The following is a 20397-nucleotide window of genomic DNA, read 5'->3' as shown; positions in this document are numbered from 1 at the left end:
TCAGTTCGATGGATGGCTGTGAGCCTCTACATCTGTGTCAGTAAGATACTGTCAGAGCCTCTCAGGAATATTCTATTATTTTTAATGTAACATGTCTTCTTACACACACAGATAGGCCTGTATCTCACTCTCTAATTCATATTGACCCTGAATTCGTAGTCCTGCTGCTCCTACGCCCCAGTTGCTGGAATTTCAGCACACATCACAACATCCTTTTGACCTTTTATGTCGAATCAATCCCATTGATAGAGGTGTTGAGACACTGATAGCATTATTTTGCACAGGAAGATGGGGTTAACTGGGTCAAATCCAGGCTTTTGGAAGCTAAACAGACCTTTCAGCTACCAGCCACTAAATGATAGCTTCTGTGCTTTTGACCCAGTTTCTTTTTCTTGCTGTTAACCTATACTATATTATCATGATGGTCAGGCACATAGTTTGATACTTTGCAATGCTGCCTAGTTTGGTTCCCTAACCGTATTTTGGGGATTGATGTTATAGTACTGTTTTACAGTAAATGCAAGAATTGAGAAAAGCTAATGGATTTGAACTGTCAATAAGTATATTGAGTGATCAGCTCAGATTTGACACCAAGCTGTTGTAGCCTTTGGGATCAGCATGAGGATAGTAGTCTGCTTGGAAAGGACATGGGACTGCGCACTTGATGGTGCCTGGATTGAAGAAGATTATGGAGAATCCAGCCATCCCTTATTTTAGCACTGCATAGGGCTCCTTCCTAAGCATAGCACTACTCAGAAACCTCATGTTGACTTGCTTAGCTAGTAAAAGCCTAGCTTCTATCCTTACTGGACTAAAAGTCCTCTTTGTGTGGATGCTTTTAGTTTCTGGCTAACCTGCTGCAATGGGTATATTCTGAGCCATTTAAAGAAAGGTCGATTCGCCGGGCGGTGGTGGCACACGCCTTTAATCCCAGCACTTGGGAGGCAGAGGCAGGTGGATTTCTGAGTTTGAGGCCAGCCTGGTCTACAGAGTGAGTTCCAGGACAGCCAGGGATACACAGAGAAACCCTGTCTCGAAAAACCAAAAAAAAAAAAACAAAACCAAAAAACAAAAAAACAAAACAACAAAAAAACAAAAAACCAAAATAAAGAAAGGTCAATGCATGAATTTTGTATCTGTAAGTAAGCAAGTGGCTTACTCATATGACAGAGGTAGAGTGGTGAAGTGACTCCGTGAGTAAAGTGCTTGATCCATGAGTGTGAGGGCCTGAGTTCAGCATCCATGGAAAAGCAGGTATAATGAATGGGGTTTGCCTATAAACCCAGTGCTGTGACCAGCAGAAACCGTCAGGTCGCAGGGGATGGTTGGCTAGCTGGAGTAGTGAGCTCAGGTTCAGTGAATAACTCTGGGAATATAAAGTGGAAGCCATCTGAAGAAAAAATGGACTATTGATCTTTGTCCTCTACATCACACACTCCCACACACTCACACTCACACTCACACACACACACACACACTCACACACACACTCATACACACACACTCACACACACTCACACACACTCACACACATACTCACACACACACTCACACACACACTCACACACACACTCACACACACACTCACACACACATACTCACACATACACACACTCGCACTCACACACTTACACATTCACACACACTCACACACATACACTCACACACACTCACACTCACACACATTCACACACACTCACTCACACACACACACACTCACACACACACACACACACACACACACACACACACACACACACACACCCCTCCAACATCTTTCTATGAAGAGACCTATTTGAATGAAATGTCAAATTGTTCCTAGCTTCATCTGTAGCCCTTTTTCTTTAAATTTGTGTTCCCCTTCCCTCTTCTTGCTCCTCCTGCCCTCTCTCTTCCTCCCTGCTCTCTCCCTCTCTTCCATCTTCCAGTCTGCACTTCCCTTAAGTGCTTGCTGTATTCTTCATTCATTAATCAATGACCCTTGGATTTCCTGGGCTCTGCTTCTTTGGAGAAAAGCTTGCCCTGCCCCCTTCATTATGTCTGCTGCCTTGATCCTCTGATTTTAATTCTGCTTAATCCTACTATATACAAAGAGCTATTTGAGACAAATCTTTTTAGTACATGCTGAAAAGCAGATCTATAGTAAAACAATTATAAAATCATTGTGGTGTGAGTTTATCAGAATCAATGAAGATCCAAACTTATAATCGCATGTTTTAAAAATATCTAGCATCCAAGAAAGGGCAAAAGGGAGGGAGGAACAGAAGGAAGAAAGATGGACTGGTGGGTTGACTCAATTTAATTTTAACAGACATTATCTATAGTTTAGAATTCCATTTTACTGATCAATATTTTATGTTGTTTTTGAATATCCTAAATTTTTCCCTTCAGCCTGAAACCTGTGTTGTTAAGTTGACTTCATGGGATGCATGGGAACAAACTGGACCCCTGATCCAGACTTATTTTCACTGCATTCTCCTTTATTTTATAATATTCTATTTTTGTTATCTTTAAAATAGATTTTAAATTCTTTAAAAAATCATTTACATTAGAATTCAGCATATGCACTTAATATCATCATTTCTGAGCTACACAGAGGTACATTTGTTACTCTTATCTCAAAAGTAGTCTTTTACCCCTAGTAAGCAGAGAGAATGCTCACTGCGTTCAGTTTGTTGTCTGTTTCTAGTCAGGGGGATTATGAACTAGGGACAAAAAGAACTAGATTTGGCTTTCATTTTTCAAACAATTTTCTAGGCTACAAACTCTGGGGCATATTAATATTGTAAAAACTTGCCAGCCATTAACTTTAAATGCAATACTTTTTAACCTCTAAATATCTTGAAAAGATAGATGTAATATCTGGAAGTATTTAAAGGAAAAAATTAAATTTTCCTTATAAAGGCGGTGAGCAACAGTGTTTGCATAATGAATGTAACATTGTTAGGTGGAGGAGCTAAAGGCTATTTTCTGTCTGGATGTGAGGTTGTGAGGAGCTGGATTTTTCCCCAAGGAGCTAATTATTAGCTGAAATTACTATGGTAGCTGATTTTACAAGAAGATCAAGATTCCTGTAAATAGCCTTAAAAAAAAAACTGTATATATATCATTTAAATTTAACACTGAAACCATGTAAGCCTGTTAACATTTTTAAATGTACTAATAAATTCTTAAAAGTATAGAAGAGTTTTAGTTTAAAGGTTTCATAATTTATGAAGTAACATTTGATTTTTTTCTGAGTTTGTATTTCCTTGTCCCTTGGTTATAAAATAGGGACACCTTATAGTTTTCAGTTTGGCGTATGAAACTGTTATTATTTCAGTATACAACATCATTATCCATAAGATACAAGGAACTGAAGCAATGATAATCCACAGTACACATCTCTGTGTTACATCCTTCCTAACGAACCGCTGCAAGAATATTCTGTGTGCTTTCATGAGAAACTTTGATCCTTTCCGAGGTATGTTTCCTGGTCGTGGAGGGTCCTGTGTCTTGTTCCTCCTACCAGAGTTCAGCCTTTCTCTTCTAGATACAAAGCCTGGTTTCCCTGTGAGAGGAAACAATTCCTTCTCTCCAGTCTATCTGCTTGGTTATATCTGAGTCTACCTTCTGACACTAAGGAGTATGAGCTCGAGGAAGGGACAACTCTGTTCCTTCAGCACAAGGCAGGGCCACTTCAATCTTTAACCCACAGCTGTGGTGGCTACCTGCACAAGATGGGGCCCCTGTCAACATCATGGAATGGAGAGAGGCTCATGAGGCCACACTCCTCTCTGAGAACTTATGTTTGACAGGGGAGGAAGGGACATTTTCTGCAGTTGGGTAGCCCATGTAGGGTGTGCCTGTGAGCACTAAAGATGTTCGCTGAGGCACACACAAAGTACATACTCATGGAAGTAGAGGGAGGGCTTGATGGGCTGAGGAGGAGGCTAGGAGGAGTAGGAAGGGGCAAAGAGGCTCATAGGTGGTGACAGTGACCAGTATATGTTATGCACATGTACATTAATGTCATAAAACTCACTATTTGTGATTAATTTATAATAATAGAAAATATTAAATGGGCTGAGTATGGTTGCACAACCCTCTAATTCTAGCACTTGGGAGACAGGCAGGGGGAATCACTGTGAGTTCAAGGCTATAAGATCTTGCCTTAAACAAACAAAAATAACCTTGAAAATGAAATGAAACATTAAAGAGAAACTGATGGCTATGTTGCAGATGGATATGTGGCACACACAATATCACTGGCAGTGAATCCGTACATAAATGTTTTCTTTTCTGGGATTTCTGGAAAAAGATATTTTCTCTTGACTCAAGATGCTGAGTTTTAGCAATACAAAGCGATGAGAGGAAAATGCCTGTTCACTCCTTACACCACAATAAGAATGGAGCCTTCTGAGAATTGCTAGGGTAGTAGAGGCATGAAATGGGGGTCACCAGTGTTTTGATGACTTAGGTCCCTAACATACCTGCAAGTATGCTATTAGCCAGAAATCCTCCTGCACTTCCTTACCATCCAGGCCATTAGTTTATTAGTTTATCTTATTCTGCTTAGCTTGAATTGTAGCCGTGTCATTTACCTAAAAGACTGATAAAAAGAAATTTTGAGTATAGGTAGTGTTTCTTCTTTGGCTTATGATAAAACACTAAATAGCAAAGTAGTTTTATTAAGTTGTGGTCTATGTATTTTCATGAAGATGATTATTAAGCAATGTCAAGACAACTCAAGAAAAATATTATTAAATACTTATATATTTCCTACTCAATTATTTATATTTATAAAAAAAATTACACAAAACACCCAGGAGAGTGGCACACACATGTAATCCCAGCACTCAGAAGGCAGAGACAGGTGAATCTTTGTGAGCTAGAGGTCAGCCTGTTCTACAGAGAGAGTTCAACAACAACAACAACAACATCAACAACAACAACATTAAGCAAAACAATCTAAATCTAACGTTTGGTTATAATCTTGTAAGGCTGAGAGGAAAATAGTCAAATAAGAAAGATATGGCTTCTAAGAAGGAACGTAAAATGATGTGCTGTGGCAGAAATGAAGCACCAGGTTAGAAGGAAGGTGATACATGGCACTGGGCAGATCTAAAAAAGAAATAAGGACTGGTGAGTTGACTCAGTGGGAAAAGGTGATGGCCACCATCCCTGACAGGCTGAGTTCCATCATGGAACACATATGGTGGAAGGAGAGATAACTGACCCTCAAAAGTCATCCTCCGACCTCCACATATGGCACACCTACTCTGATAAACAAACAGACAAACAAGCAAGCAAGCAAGCAAGCAAGCAAGCAAATAAATGTATGTGATGAAGCCTGAGAGTGAAATTCTAACAGGCAACTGTGAGCTCAAGGTATAGTTACCATGTCCAGATAACATCTTCATTTTAAAATTGTTTGGATAAATACCCTGTGGTGGTTTTCTGTCATAGAACTTTTCTCACAAAAAGGACACCTTGCAATTATTATTAGAATCTCTTGGCTGGTTGTTCACATCCTTCCATTACCTCGTCCAGTTTTAGCCTTTGTCTCGTCACTAGCAACTTTTCCAAAATGATGGTCTTCATCATGAAGTCGGAGATTATTCCCAGTTCTAGCCTAGGCTTATTCTGAATGTTCATTTTCTTAATGACAGCCTGAGGGGGCTGAGGAGACTGGACCGGGCTTTCTTCTGTTTTCCCAATGTTGTCAGGAGCTCACTGAATAACTACTTCTCTCTGGTCGCTGACTGTCTGTACCCCCTGCCTTTGAGTTTCCACTTTCCTTCCACCATCTTCCAGACCTGGTAGACTTACCTATTGCTTCTGCGTACAGGAGGCCTTGAACATTTGCTTTGCCTTATTGTGTTTTACTTTGAAACAAAGCATGGATGTAACCTTTTACTGGTTGCCTTGACATCAGCGGATACTTCCATTGTGTCTGCCAATTTAGGCCATGGGATACATTTTGTCTTGCTATGAAAATTAGACAGTTTTGCCCTGAACAGCCTCAGGAATTAGCTTTCATTTTCTAAATGTAACTTTGTTATTGTATAGATCAATAAGGCTCATATCAAGCACATGATCCCTGAGGCCATCAATCATAATTTTGGTTTCTCATAACTAGCATTTTCCCAGTACTTCTGATATTGAGCATAGCCAATACTTTTCAGAATAACAAACTTCCTTAATTATTTGTCCTCTTTTTGCCTGATGTTATGAGGTACTTATTCTTGCCAATTGCTGTGGCTCTGCTCAGATAGCAAAATGGTGGTAATAGAATGGTTTTATAGCATTCTTTAGTGTATAGTAGTTAATAATTTAGTAGAACTGGAGTTCATCATTTTTCCTGTCTTCATATAGGATTAATGCAATTTGGGGGTTTTCTATATGTCTTTGGACTCAGTATAATTCATATACTGAATCTTTTAATAAATCTGAACTATAGGCATTTGGACTATCTGAATGCATCAAGAAGTGTCTTATAGTTGTAGCTTGTACTATAGACAATGATGCTATGTCAAGATCTTTAGACACCTTTTCTCTTCCAATAATTGTACCTACAGTTTTTCATGGGCTGAAGTTTGAAAAGGTTATGGTTGGGAAATGAGCGCAGACTTGAGAGTATATTTGGGTAAGGTCTTCCTATGTTTACTCTGTGTAATGGAATATGCTTAGTCACTCCCAGCTCCCCACCCACTCTCAACATGCACAGGTAGAGTAGGTGGAGTAAATGACATGGCTCTTTTGCCTACATGTGACAGTATGAAGAAAGGATTTTAATTACCTCAAGACTAGATGTATCTCTTTTGTCTGTTTGGGTCTTACTCACTGGCCACTTGGTGTTCAAGTCTACATAGCAGCCCTGGTTGTTGGTAACAAGTTCTGGGTCTACTTTTGAAGTGTGAGGACCTTGAGCAGTGATCTTAGGCAAAATGTTTTACTTATCTGGCTATTTGTCACAAAAGTATTTATACACAGACACATACACACACACACACACACACACACACACACACACACACACACACACCACTAAGGCAATGTTTTTAGGTCATTCTAATTTGGGGCTGAAAAGTGAGTGCAGTCATACCATTTCTGTTCTTTTAGTATTTTACTCTTGTTTAATTATTCAATATTTCTGTCAGTATCATTGGGGAACAGAGCATATTACATTAACACAGACTAAAGAGAAAACTGAATATTGAATCTGTCATTCTGTGTGTTTGTCAAGAAACATTCGAGGGGATCAAGGTATCCTAAAAAAATTCTGTTTTCTTTTTGATACGGGTTGTCTTTTATGGAACCCCCCTCATTGTATTCTCTGCCTTGAAGATCTCTAAATTTGAAGAGTAACACATTCTTTTTATATTGCCACTTGTTACAGAGACAAACAGCATTCTGACAAAAACTTGTGAAGTTTGGTGACATCTTTGAATATAGCATAGCATTTTCTAGACATATTCTGCCCTCCAGACACATCTTTGATTCTTTTCTCTCCTATCATCCTCTTTCTTACTGTGCATACTGTCAGGCTTCTTATTTGTATTATCAGGAATAGATGAAAACACCATTCCTGTAGGAATGTAAATTGCTTTGTTTTCTTCAGAAAACACAATGAAAATAGAGTTTCAAGTTTCATAAGTCCCTTATATAGTGTTAGAATGCAAAAGTTCCATAGAGCAATGACATGTTCTAGCTGTGAAACAACACTATACCAGCATTCATGACTAACAAGAGAAAGAAAAGAAACTTTTAGAATTGACATATTCCTTCCTGAATTACCATTTGGACTTCAAGACTCTTTGTCAAGGACAAAGAGTAGAATGGTTCTGAGTGCTCTGTGTAAGAGTTAATATTGCTGGAATAATCTACTATCTTAGAAAATATAACTTTATCAACATGTTGTTCATATTTAAAATATTGAGGCTAAGTGGAACCTTTTCCAGTTTCTACATTTCATAGATAATGAAACTGAAGACAGGGAATATGGTTTATATAGTGATGGGAACAAGATAAGGTCATGATTTTTCTAATAATAATTTTTTCTAAAAGTTACTCTAGGACTGGAAATGATAGAATTCTTACTCTGCATTCATGAAGCCCACGTGTGAGTATGTGTGTATGTGTGTGTGTGTGTGTGTGTGTGTGTGTCTTTGAAGGACAATGTTTCTTGAAACATTGTTTCTTTTTGAAACATTAAAGTAGGTATATTTGGAAAATTTTATAATTTAATACTGCTTATTTTTGTAAAAACTTAAAACAATAACATTCAACTCAGGAATCCAGATCAACTTGTAAGTGGTTGATATATTGACATTATTCTTTATTTTTTTTATCCTCTTCCCAAAGTGAATATGTGAAAAACAAAATAAGCTTTGGCTCTTTTCTCTTTGTTAAAGTAAGGAAGATGAGTCATATTACTTCAGGTATATAGAAACTCACATCTATCGTATGATTTTGTTCTGTATGAAATAGCAGGGAACTAGGGAGTAAATTCTACAATGGATAGTTTATACTACACAGGCATTAAAGTATGGCTTAAGGGCATCTTCTGTCATATTGCTTGCTTATTTTATGCATATTGATACTTTAATAATTTATTTTAGCTTATAAGTTCAATGCATATTGTATAAATGATTTGCCTTTGTGAAAATTTATGTATATTCATGTGTTTTAGTGGAAACCATTGTAAACACAAAGAGCATGTGTGGAAAAAATCAATACATATACTTTTGATAGTACAAATGTATTGTGGGGATCCACAATGTGAACAAACCCTTTTCATCACCACCCATTCTTTTGATTGCCTTTTACCTTCTTGGATGTAATTATTCTTATGTCAGATATTTTCACTAAGTCCTTTATAGTGCATTAAAGGTTTCCAGAGATTCTTTGTCACTCTTCCTGTCAAAGAGTGACATCCCTTTGGAATGTAAGTTGTCCCTGTGACTTCTGACTAAGAATCATTCAGCTTTCATGGAGTGGTGGTAGTATCACCTTGAAATTGTTCATAAATACACATTTTGGTTCTATTTTAGGACCTATACAGTTAGAAATTTTATGAAAAGGAAGAAGTGGATGAATTTTTTTGACAAATTGTTCAGGTGATTTTAATACATGCTGGACATAAATTTGCTCTACATTTAGCAGAGATAGAACTCCTAAGACCTAGAGTGTAGGCTTCCCAACATTATGGTTAATTTTGTGACTTGCACAGCTGGCTAAAGGGACACTCAGAGACTGTCATAGCATTGTTGCTGGATGTCAATGAGGATGACTCCTCTGTACTACCAATGTGACATTGGTCTTCCCCACAATGCAGAGAGGAAGAGAATATAAAAAAATTCCACAGTGCTGAAGATTTTGCTGAAGGCAAAGGGGATCTGAAGGATGGTCAAGAGAAGGATGTGGTTATAAATAATAGTATCTGTTTCAGGCTGCTTTCTTGTAGAAACAAGATGTCTACTTAACTCATCCAAGTGCTGAGTATAAATGACACTGAAGGCCCAGTTGTAGACTGGTCGTCACTATCAACTTCCCACCATCATGGCTCAGGTGACTTCAATGAAGAGTCGTTATGAAGAGTGTAAGAACTGGCAGATGGAGAGGGGTTCTGTGAAACACTGGCTTCTAGATATGACACAGTGGGCACATGCATTGTTATATAGACAGGATCGGCTCCAGACCAAACCAGTTAAAATTCCAGTGTAGATAGGGAAGGGGCCCCTGAAGCTTCACCCCCTATCAGAGAGCTATTGATAGTTGATGGCTGCTGAAGGAGAGAGAGACTCATTCAGTTTTAGGGATTTGGCTGCTGCTGGGCTGCCTAAGCCCCTGTTAAAGGCAACAGACCCATGCACATATGGGCAGCTCTAATTAGACACAGGGGACTGAATAACAATAAAATAAGGTCATGAGGTTGGGAGGGAGGAATGGTGCGGAGCTCTAGGGTAAGTGGGAGAGAGGGAGTTGTGATGGTTATAATGAATATATTTTGTATAAATGAATGAAACTTTCAAAACAACTTTTGTAACAGAAACAAGGAGTGTAATTGTCATGAATATTTCCTATTTATTTTTGTCAGATCACTTTTGAGTCACTTTGAATATAAAATCAAGATAAATAAAATATAATATTTAATAAACATGTATTTATTATTTATCATTTATTATATTTATTTATATTATTTGATAAATAAAATATTAAGTCACTTTGAATATAGACCACTACTGAGGATTGGGCAGCTTCTAACATACTGATGGACCCAAAAGAACAAGACATAGAAGAAAAGCTAGATCACCCTCAGTTTTGGAACTGTGCCACCCATCTTTATTCAGGCTTTGGGCATCAGGTTTTCAGACTCTAAGATTTACATTTGTCTCTCTCTTACCCTTATGCAGACTCTCAAGGCTTCAGGACCCAGGCTGCCTTCTTTTACCAGCCCTCCCTCTCTCAAGGCTTCAGGACTCAGGCTGCCTTCTTTCACAAGTCTTCCTGGTTCTTTAAAGACAATGTATTGTGAGACTGAGCTTTCACCACATGAACAAATTCCCGTAATAATCCTTTTTCTCATCTCTTTAAATATCTCATTGATTCTGTTTCTCTGAAAAACCTTGACTAACATACTTACCCTCCTTACGGTCTCCTTGGGCTTCTTTGCAAAACAAACCCTAAACTCTATGCACTAAGTCATCCAGCAGATCCTTGGTGCACTTTCATATCTCCCTTTATTTCACTTGATTTTGGTTGTAATAGAGATTTTCTCAAAGTGGCATGGCTCAAGCATCTTGCTTTTGTATTTATGATTTATTGCTCAAGTCACTAGATTTGCTTAGTAACAATACAGGTCCAGAGAAGTGACATGCCTCTGTGGGCAAACCCTTTACAAGAGTGGCTGGATGACTTCTCTGGTTTCCTAGGAAGTCCATTTCTGAGTTGCCCATAGGTTCCTAATGCTATCTTGGTCTTAGTAGCACTGGGTCCTCACTGTTCACAGTGGGAACCAGATCAATGTTACAACTTCTCCCTTTCTTTGTTTCCTGTCATCCTCCTGTTTACTTTTCCTTATTTCTTATGATTACTTTAAAAAAAAATTACCCAAGAACTTCACTCATACCTGGGGAAACACAAGCTAATATATTTGTATTACAATGTCCAGACTTTGGGGACTGGTGAGGTGGCACAACGAGTAAAGATGTTCACTGCCTAGTTGACAACCTGATTTTGATCTATGGGACCCACATGCTGGAAGTAGAGAACTAAAGAGTGCCATGGTGCACATACATACAGATAAACACAAAAATAAATTAAACATTACTGTGAACATGGTGGACATGCATACAGATATATACAAAACAAATTAATTCAGTGGTATCGTGAGCAAGAACTTTTAGAAAAGAATCTGTGCCTGCAGAGACTGATTGGCTGTAGTACTGGGAAGAGATTGGAATGTTGGAGGTTCAGGGCTTAGTTACCTTGGGCTAAATTCTGTCCCTCCAGAACAGCCATTCCTTGTCCTCTTCCATGTCAAAACTAACATCTGTGACTAGTAGATAAAAGCCAGAAGCCATGTTGATATTCATGGACCATGCTGCTGCTAGGGACCATGAAGATGTGAGTACCCTTTGAGCCATCCGAGGCCAAGTTGTCAAGGATCATGTCTGGGCCCATGGTCTTACTGCAGCCAGAAGCTGTGTTGATGTCCATGGCCCATAGACCATATGGTTGATACCATAGAGGGCCATGTAGATGTCCATGGTCAGTGTTAGCACCTCAAGCCATGTTGATGTTAATGGGCCATGGTGCCACAGAGGGCCAAGTTGGAGGTCCTTGGTCATGCTTCAGCTGGGGTTCCATGGCCAATGTTACCACCAAAAGCCATGAGGATATCCATGGTCTGTACTGCCACCTGAAACTATGTTGGTGTCTGCCCAGGCCTGTGGGGCATTCAGCAGGGACCTAGGGGAAGGGAGAGAGACTGAGGTTGGACAAGAGACATGAAGAATGAGAGTGAGACAGGTTTCTGATCAAGCTCTGAAAGCTTTACTTCAGGGATGGCAATATATGCATAAACAAGAGAAGGCTTCAAGGAGGGGGAAAGAGCTGCGGGGGGCTTTCCGAAGGTCAGGCGGCAATCTTCAGTCTCTGGAACCAGCAATCACAGTGTCCTCCACACCCACAAATACTCTTACTGTTAGACCACACATATTCTCTCAGGTCTGTATGTGTAAGCTAGTACATTTCCACAAGGCCATAGTTAAGGCCATGGCTCCTTGGCTTGTACTGCTACCAAGGTCTATGATGGTGTCTTTGAACTGTGCTATGGACGTCAATGGCATATGTTGACACCAGAAACTATGTAGACATTCACTATCCAATCTGTTTTCTCATGGACTAAAGGGCAGGGGAGCTACTTTTGCAGTGGTGGTGTTGATGACTATAGGCTCATTGTTGAGAAAGAGAGACATAGAAGGCTTCTGTGACAACTCCTATACGCATTCCACCCCTCACCCCACTGTCCTAAAATTAACATTCTAGAAAGGAAACCATCAAAGAGAACTCTAAAAAACTGTGATAAGGATGCTGATATGTAACATGATAAGGATGCTGATATGTAACACTTCGCAACTGTAGGCTTCTGGTGGGTTTATAGGTGGAGAAGGACTGTTTTCTTGAAGGAGTTGGTTACTGGGAGTTTGACCATATTCAAGTGAGTGTATGGGCAGCATAAATTGGACCATACCACCTTTTTTGCCTTCCTCTTCCTCCTCTTCTTTTTCTTCTTCTTCTTCTTGTCATTTTTTGGGGGTACAAAGTCGCAAGGATGGGAAGCAGACCTTAGAGTATGATGGGGTACACCATGTGAAAGTCAAAAATAACTAATAAAAATAATATGTTGTAAAAAGGAAATATTTAAGGGACTGATGTTAAAGTATAGTCAACATGATATAATGAAATACAACAGGATAAAAGAAAGCCATTTTGGAATCTCTTAACAGATTGTTAGCGTGCAACAATACAAAAGGTAAGGATGCCATTAGATAGCATCTCAGGCCTAGAGAAACGTTTCCTACCATCTTGCTGTACCCATTTCTCTGATGTACCCACCATTGTTTTAACTTTGCCTTGATTTATGACCTTATTTTTCTCACAAAATTATAGAAAATGGAATTTAGGGAGACCTAAATCTGGCTTCCCAGGCTATAGACATTTATATATGTTCCAGAATAACTTTTTATTCCTCTGAGGTGAGAGATTTTTTTGTTGACATTAAAAAAAATCTGTAGAACTTATAATTAGAACATTGGGTTTTGGATTTAGGTGATGATGAATAGTTACTACTTCTTTTCTCTTCATCTTGGATGTGCCATTTGTTAAGACATTGAGTTACTCCCTCCTTGATCTCATTTTCCAAAAATGAACACTTACCCATTAGACTACTACGATGAGACTGGTCTTTGAACATCTCCCATCCTTTTAAAGCCACATTCTTCCACTGTATCTTGATAATCTTCCTCATTCTCTGCCCTCAGTAGTCTCTGTAGGGTACACAGCATACACACACACACACACACACACACACACACACACACACACACACACATCATGCACCCCCCTCCCCAAGCATCAATACTTAGTTGGAGAAGACTGAACAGTTATTTTGACAGACAAGAAACTCTCAAAAACCATTGACATTCACAGCCTTACATTTATGTAGGATATAAAGATTGAGAAGAAAACAAGTCTACGAGAATATGAACTACTATCTGGATGACTAAATGCCTTAGTATGTCAGAGCCAAAGCCAAGTACTTAACACAAAATGGTTTCCATTTCATATTGATTTAGAAAAATGAAATGTTGCACCTGGGGATTGAGCTATAGATTTCAATCTATTTTCTTTGTAATTTGAGACCAATTAAAATCTATGATAATGGACATAACCAGGAAGGGAAAGTCTATTCTTTTCTTCTTTCAGCAACTAGTAATCATCAATTTGAAACTTTATTGGTGTTTTCATACAATGGTTGCTGTTGGAGAGAAGCAGAAGGGCCAAAATGTTTGCTTTTTAAGAGGCAGAATGAGGGAGTGTGCACAATGTGACGCAGTCTTCTGGCAGCCACCTGCAAAATGCTGTTTCAAGGGCGCATGTCAGATTCCTGTCTTTCAGTATGCTTTCTCTACTTAATCCTTGATACATGAAATTCCTTAGGAGTCAGAGCCCTTAACTTGAAATAAGGAAAATTTCTAGTGGAAAGAAACAGTCTTCTTCAAAGCAGAAGGACTAGAGAGTCCTGAATAGGGAGTGTGGCGATACAACTCCTCCTTCTGCTGTGCAGTAATTATCTCCCTGAATTAAGGTAGGTACATAGCCTCTCTGTGGCTTTATCTTGCTAATAAAGGTTCCCACAAGGATGCTGCCCCATCAACATGAAACCTTCTGCAAGGCTGATTAACTCATTTGAACTTTAATGATAAACGAGACTTTGGGGGAATGTTGTGGGTCTAGCGCCTAATTACAAGTGATCCTCCGCTATCCTTAGCTTTCTAAATAGCCATTCCTTCCCCAGCCTTGTGTCAGACCTGATATCCTGTGATGAACAGACACCCACCAGAATGTATTAACTTAACAAAATTGTAGTTTCTACCAACCAAAGACTAAGAGTGACCAGTCAGCATCTGAAATCTGTAGCTGTGGTTTTTCTGCTTAGTTGCATATGCCTACTTAATGTTTCCACTGATGTATTTGAGTAGTGTCTTGATTTATGGTTTTCTTTGTTCTGTTACTAAATAACTCCATGGAACTACTTCCATGTTGCAACATAAATTGGTGATAACCTCTGTTCATGTTCCCAGATCATTGCCACTCATATTTGGCTCCAGAATAAGTTATTCTTTCTCTCCTTTGGGGTATTTTGCTTTGATAGTTCTTACATTTGTAAAATAAATTCAGAAAAAATTCTGTAATCTTTGGACAAATCCTTAAAATTTGAGTTATCAATGGGAATTTATACAAACTTGCAAATGACAGATGTATTCTGTTTGAATTGGATTTGATGAGAAGAAAATAAGTGTAAGGAGAGAGGAAAGGGCTGTTATACCAGAGCAGACATTAGGGTTTCCCATGACAGGATAACCAGGTCTTAGTGTCTCAAGCAAAAAGATAGACAAGGTGCATAGTATAAATTTATTAGAAGCCAAAGGTAAAGACATCGACTATTCTCTATCTCCATAGAATAAGAAGGGACTGTAGTACATGCAATGCTCAAGAACTCCAAGTCCTTTTTTTTTTTTGTGTGTGTGTGTTTTTCTTTGACACAGAGTTTCTCTGTGTAGCCCTGGCTTTCCTGGAACTCACTTTGTAGACCAGGCTGTCCTTGAACTCAGAAATCCACCTGCCTCTGCCTCCCAAGTGCAGGGATCAAAGGCGTGCGCCACTACCGAGCCACTTTCTAGGGATGGGAATGGGATGGCTCCTTACTCTGATGGGCATACTCATTATATGACTTTGAATAACCTGTACATGCATGGACTGTATATCTTGTAATTTTTAGCATATGTCTGCCCATACATGAGCAATAAATGAGTATACACATGAGAAAGTAAATAGGGATTTTCCTCTGATCAAGTATTCTGAGACAGAGCAGCCTTCCTTTAGCTTGCACCCAACACCAGTCTAACCTGGCCTATTCTACTTTTACTCCCACCTGGATATATCTGAGCTCAAATTACTCACATGCAGTCAGGTTCTGGTTGTTACTAAGGGAAGGAGCCCATACAGCAATGAATAATTCTCTCTAAGCTCACCTACCTCAATTGGTAGAATTTGAAAGGGACGGAAAAACAAAAGAAAGATGAATTGTGCTTCTTTCCATTTTTGTCTCTTGAGCATCATGCCAGCTCATCTGTAATGTGCATGAAATGACACAACATGCAGAAGAAGATGCAGAATAGCTTAAGCTGGTGGCTTTCATTGAAAGGCAGAAATATAGAGTCTGATAAGGGCTCTGTCTCCGACCATAGAAATTCTCAGAACCTTAATTTATACACCTAGAGAAAGGTGATAAGAATATCTGAATTATGGAGTGTGATCAGATATCATGGAAAGCTGATTATCAGGAGAAAAACAGTAGCTAAGTAGGGTTATAACTTCTGTGTGGTATTATGTCTCTCTGGTGGAAAAGATAAAAACAGCTCATCTATTTGTACTTGAAAGACAAAGGGGATCTTTGGTCATGCTAATGCTATGTCAGTCTCTCCTACAGTTAAGCTACACCATTACTGCTCAGTGCTGTGTTATTTCAAAGGTGGCATTTAGTGTTGTCTTTAGAGCTTTAACATTGCAGGTATAGATACACTCTAGATGTAACATGAAAGTTGCTGGTTTGGGAGTCAAGGGGGACACTGAGACAGATTGTCTTTTGGGTAAGAGACTTATTATAAAAGAGATATTAAGACCACAGAAAGATAGCATTGAGGTCTAGTGGAATTCAGGTCCACTTAGGTAAGTGAGTTCCCTTCTTATAGATTTAGAGGATGCATAGAGGTCCACACCAAGTACTTAATGAGTAGCCTGTAGTACATGGATGTAATTAGGTCATCTCAGATTCTAGGACAGTATGGCAAGTGGGAGTCTTAAATTCTAAGGAAGAAGAATATGATCTTGGGAAGTGGGTGAACTGAAAAGGAGAGGCTCATAGAATGCACATCAGTGGGCCTCAGCTATATCCAGCTAACAGGCTTATAACTTAGGTTCTGTGTGCAGAATCAAAGAGACACAGCTGTAGATAAATGTGACCTTGGCAGCAGCCAGGCTAGATTATAACATTATCAATCTCCTTTTAAAGATGAACTCAGAGCTAGGTAGATAAAAAGGAAAAGAAGTTATGGATCATTGTCATGTAGCCAATGTTGATGTTGTTTATATAATCCAATCTCATTATTTTAAGGCATATGATCTGAACTAAAACCTACATTTATTATTAATATTCATGGTATTGTGAGAATGCATAATATTTCTTACTTTTATATTTTGTTATCAAGTTTCAACCACAGTGAAAAGAATCTCTCAGAGTGTACCTTTAGTTGCCCATGGAAACTCAGAAGTCTCTTTCTACCTTACATACTTTTTCACTTTGAAGAGGCATTTGGTAAAAACCCCTTCATATATCTAGTATCTCATGAAAGTACTCATATTTCATGTGAACTGTTGTTGCAAAAACACAACCTTCCCCTCAGAAGGATTAAGGATGGTTTATTACAGAGTTAAATATAAATAACCATGGTCTAGTAACAGAGCTACATTTTCCTAAGCCCCATATTTAAACATGGTAACTGTTTCATAATGTTTCTGTAGTAACAAGACAAGGACGTTCATTCATTAAGGTACCTTTCAAATACATTGGTGGAAACAATCAGGTAGGTGAGTTACATCAAAGCTGGGAAATCTAGGTTCTAGGCCTTAGATGCTGTCTAAGGATACTCTTAGCCTTTAGTTCGGTGTGAGTGTTATCTTTATACCTTACAAATGGTTTCACCTAATAGTCACAAGGATGTGAGTTGTGACATTGAAGTTGGTAAGGAATGGCTATGAAGGAGGCTAAAGTTAGCCTAACATAAGTTGTAATTAGGCTCTGGATGGCAGCACTCCAACATCTCGACAAGGAGTGATGTTCTAATCATTTAATCATTTAGTAGGAGGTTCAGGGAAGGCAGGGTTGTTCCAGGAATTTCTCTTCACAGAACAATAACTTCATTTTTTTCCCACTTATGTTTTCCAGTATTTAGAACTTTCTGGGTATAGAACAATATAGAAGCATCCAAACAAATGTTTCTAAATATATGAAAATAGTTTAATATTGAAAAGGGAATCTCTTTAATTCTTCTTTAGATCCATGAATCCCAGTCTTTCTAGTGATTGAGGCCATAATTAGAACCTCAGACTAAGAGCAGTTGGAGAATGATAGTAACCTTGAGGACAATGGCTTTGAAACTTTAAAGAATTTAGAATTTTAGAACAGTTTGGACCAGGCATGGGAACCATTTAAGTAGAAGATCTTCTGAATTTTTAGCTTGGGGTATTATAGATCCAACTAAATATATTCCTCTTTTTTTTTCTATAGAGTGGGGATAATATTCTAATGTCCTGTAGCTATTTCTTGCAACATTAAGGCTTGAGGTAGGTATTACATATGCCTGGTATAATAAGACAATGTGGTAAAATATGCAATTTTGTGGGAATCTTCCTTGCTATGTCTATCAGTCCTCAAGGCATCTTAGTAAAATAATATGTATTTGGTGGGTATTATATAGAAACATTTATTAAGTATCTATGAACATTCTTTTCGTATATGTGATTATACATAAACTACACTTCTGAAGAGATGGTTCAGTGGTTAAAAGCACTGGTTGCTCTTCTAGAGGGCCAAAGATTAATTCCTAGAACCTACACGGTAGCTCACAACTCTGGGTAACTACAGTTCTGGGAGATCTGACAAATTCTTCTGGCCTCTACAGGTACAAGGCATCCATGTGGTGTGCAGACAAAACACTATGTACATAAAACAAAACAAAACCTCTTTTGTAATAGTATATGTCCTAAAACACTAGCATCTCAGCTCATTCAGAGGATTACAGCTAGTCATGAAAAGGAAATGAGTTGTAGCATCCGTACAATACTGCTTTATTGAGGGAAAAAACTCATTTATCACAAAAAAAGCATAGGCTGTTTACTTCTTGTTTCACGAAAAAACTACCCAACTCTTATTTAATTACCTTGGGGTGCTTTTATTCTCAGAAACAATAGCATTATAATGGATAAGCTACCAGGCAAAGACCAGATTCATTTCTGTACTGTAGAGGAGCTTTGAAATGTTCAGTAAGTAGGAAGTTCCTGGGAGAGAAGAAGAAAAATGGTTTAGGAGCTTCCTTGTGTAGGCCATGGTCTTCAGCCTCTTTTACTTTATACTATTTAGTAAAAGTTTTAAAACAATATGAGTCACTAAAGGAAGAGGAAACAACATAGTAGGGAACAGAAGAAATGTCTGGTTGTCTAGAAACCATCTAAAGTATTTCTGCCTGGCAGCTCAAAAGTCTTTACTGACTTACTTACATGTAGGCTGATTCACTGTTCAGGCTGTGAGGGATTCTAGATGTGAGCTCATCCCAGTGTGACCATTTTCACACTAGACACTGTGCTTCATAAAGCTGTTACCAGTTCAATAAATCATGACTGGTCATGTCTTCCTTGGTAGTTGAGATATCAATCTGTGTTTGGGATTAGTAGATATAAAAGATCAGCTAGAATAGCCACTAAATCAGAGGAAGTAGAAGCAAGAGAGTTGAAAGATTCTTGAATGGGAGAATGGGAGAATGGGCTGGAATTTATATTAATGCTACCACCCTTTAAAACAGTTCCTCATGTGGTGGTGACGCCCTACCATAAAATTATTCTGTAGCTACTTCATAACTATAATTTTGCCACTGTAATCAATTGCAGTGTAAATATCTGATATGTAGGATATCTGATATGTGATTCTTAAATGGTCTCGACCCACATGTTGCTAACAGCTGGGACAGAGGATGGTGGGTCACAATATAACAGAGATCAACCTCTCAAAGTTTGGCCCCTTTCCAAATGGCAGGATTTGGGGAGTAAATGGTGTGTCTAGACTATGGTGTCTATAGGTAAGCTATTCAAAGGTGATCTTTTTCCTAGGCTCACTTCTGTAGGGCAAGGGTCCCACCTGAAGTGGCTTGTCTTTCACATTGGAACCCAAAGACACATCCTGAGTATGATGGAGGGATGTGGATGCCTCTCATGGTTGAGAATGAATCTCTTCTTCATTTGACAATGCAGGGTCTTCATATGGTTGGCATAGCTGTCATAATAAAGAACTGTACACTGGTATTTTAAACTGAGAGAAATCCAGTCTTTTGTAGTTTTAGGGTCTTAGAGTCTGAGAGGAAGGCATCAAGAGGAGCACTGCTTTCAGCTGAGAACTATGGGGAAGAAGCTATTGCAAGCATCGCCTCAGCAGGTTTCTGGGACTATATTAGTAATGCTTCCTCTTTAGCTTGGCGATGGGTTATCCTGGCTTGAGATTTTGGCATAGTCAGGTCTGTACAAGGCTACTTGTAAGGATGGGGAAGATGGTGAGAGGGTCAGGAAAAATCAATAATTCTCTCTTGGCAGAGTTTAGATGGTAAGGAATATAGATGCACAGACAGTGATGTCAAGTAGACAAACATGATTTTTAAGCTAAATTGAGTTTAGGATAGAGAGTCATTTTTACATAGATTTCACTTAAAACCAAGGTCTAAATGAGATGATTTGAAAAGCTCAGGTGACAGCAGATGCTGGAGAGGTTGTGGAGAAAGAGGAACATTACTTCATTGCTGG

General features: G+C 38.7%; 1 long non-coding RNA gene across 2 annotated transcripts in view; it reads left to right on the top strand.

Moving 5' to 3' along the window:
• Positions 1-20397, top strand: part of LOC116099357 — a 71651-nt gene that overhangs the window by 1452 nt on the left and 49802 nt on the right. For both annotated transcript variants that reach the window (XR_004122228.1, XR_004122227.1), the window contains exon 2: positions 18119-18174. This is a non-coding gene — a long non-coding RNA (uncharacterized LOC116099357). The remainder of the gene's footprint in view (positions 1-18118; positions 18175-20397) is intronic.

The sequence above is a fragment of the Mastomys coucha genome, unplaced genomic scaffold (assembly GCF_008632895.1).
Source record: "Mastomys coucha isolate ucsf_1 unplaced genomic scaffold, UCSF_Mcou_1 pScaffold20, whole genome shotgun sequence".
NCBI lineage: Eukaryota > Metazoa > Chordata > Mammalia > Rodentia > Muridae > Mastomys > Mastomys coucha.
Note: the sequence above shows the minus strand (reverse complement) of the source record. Positions and strands in the feature narration are given on the sequence as shown.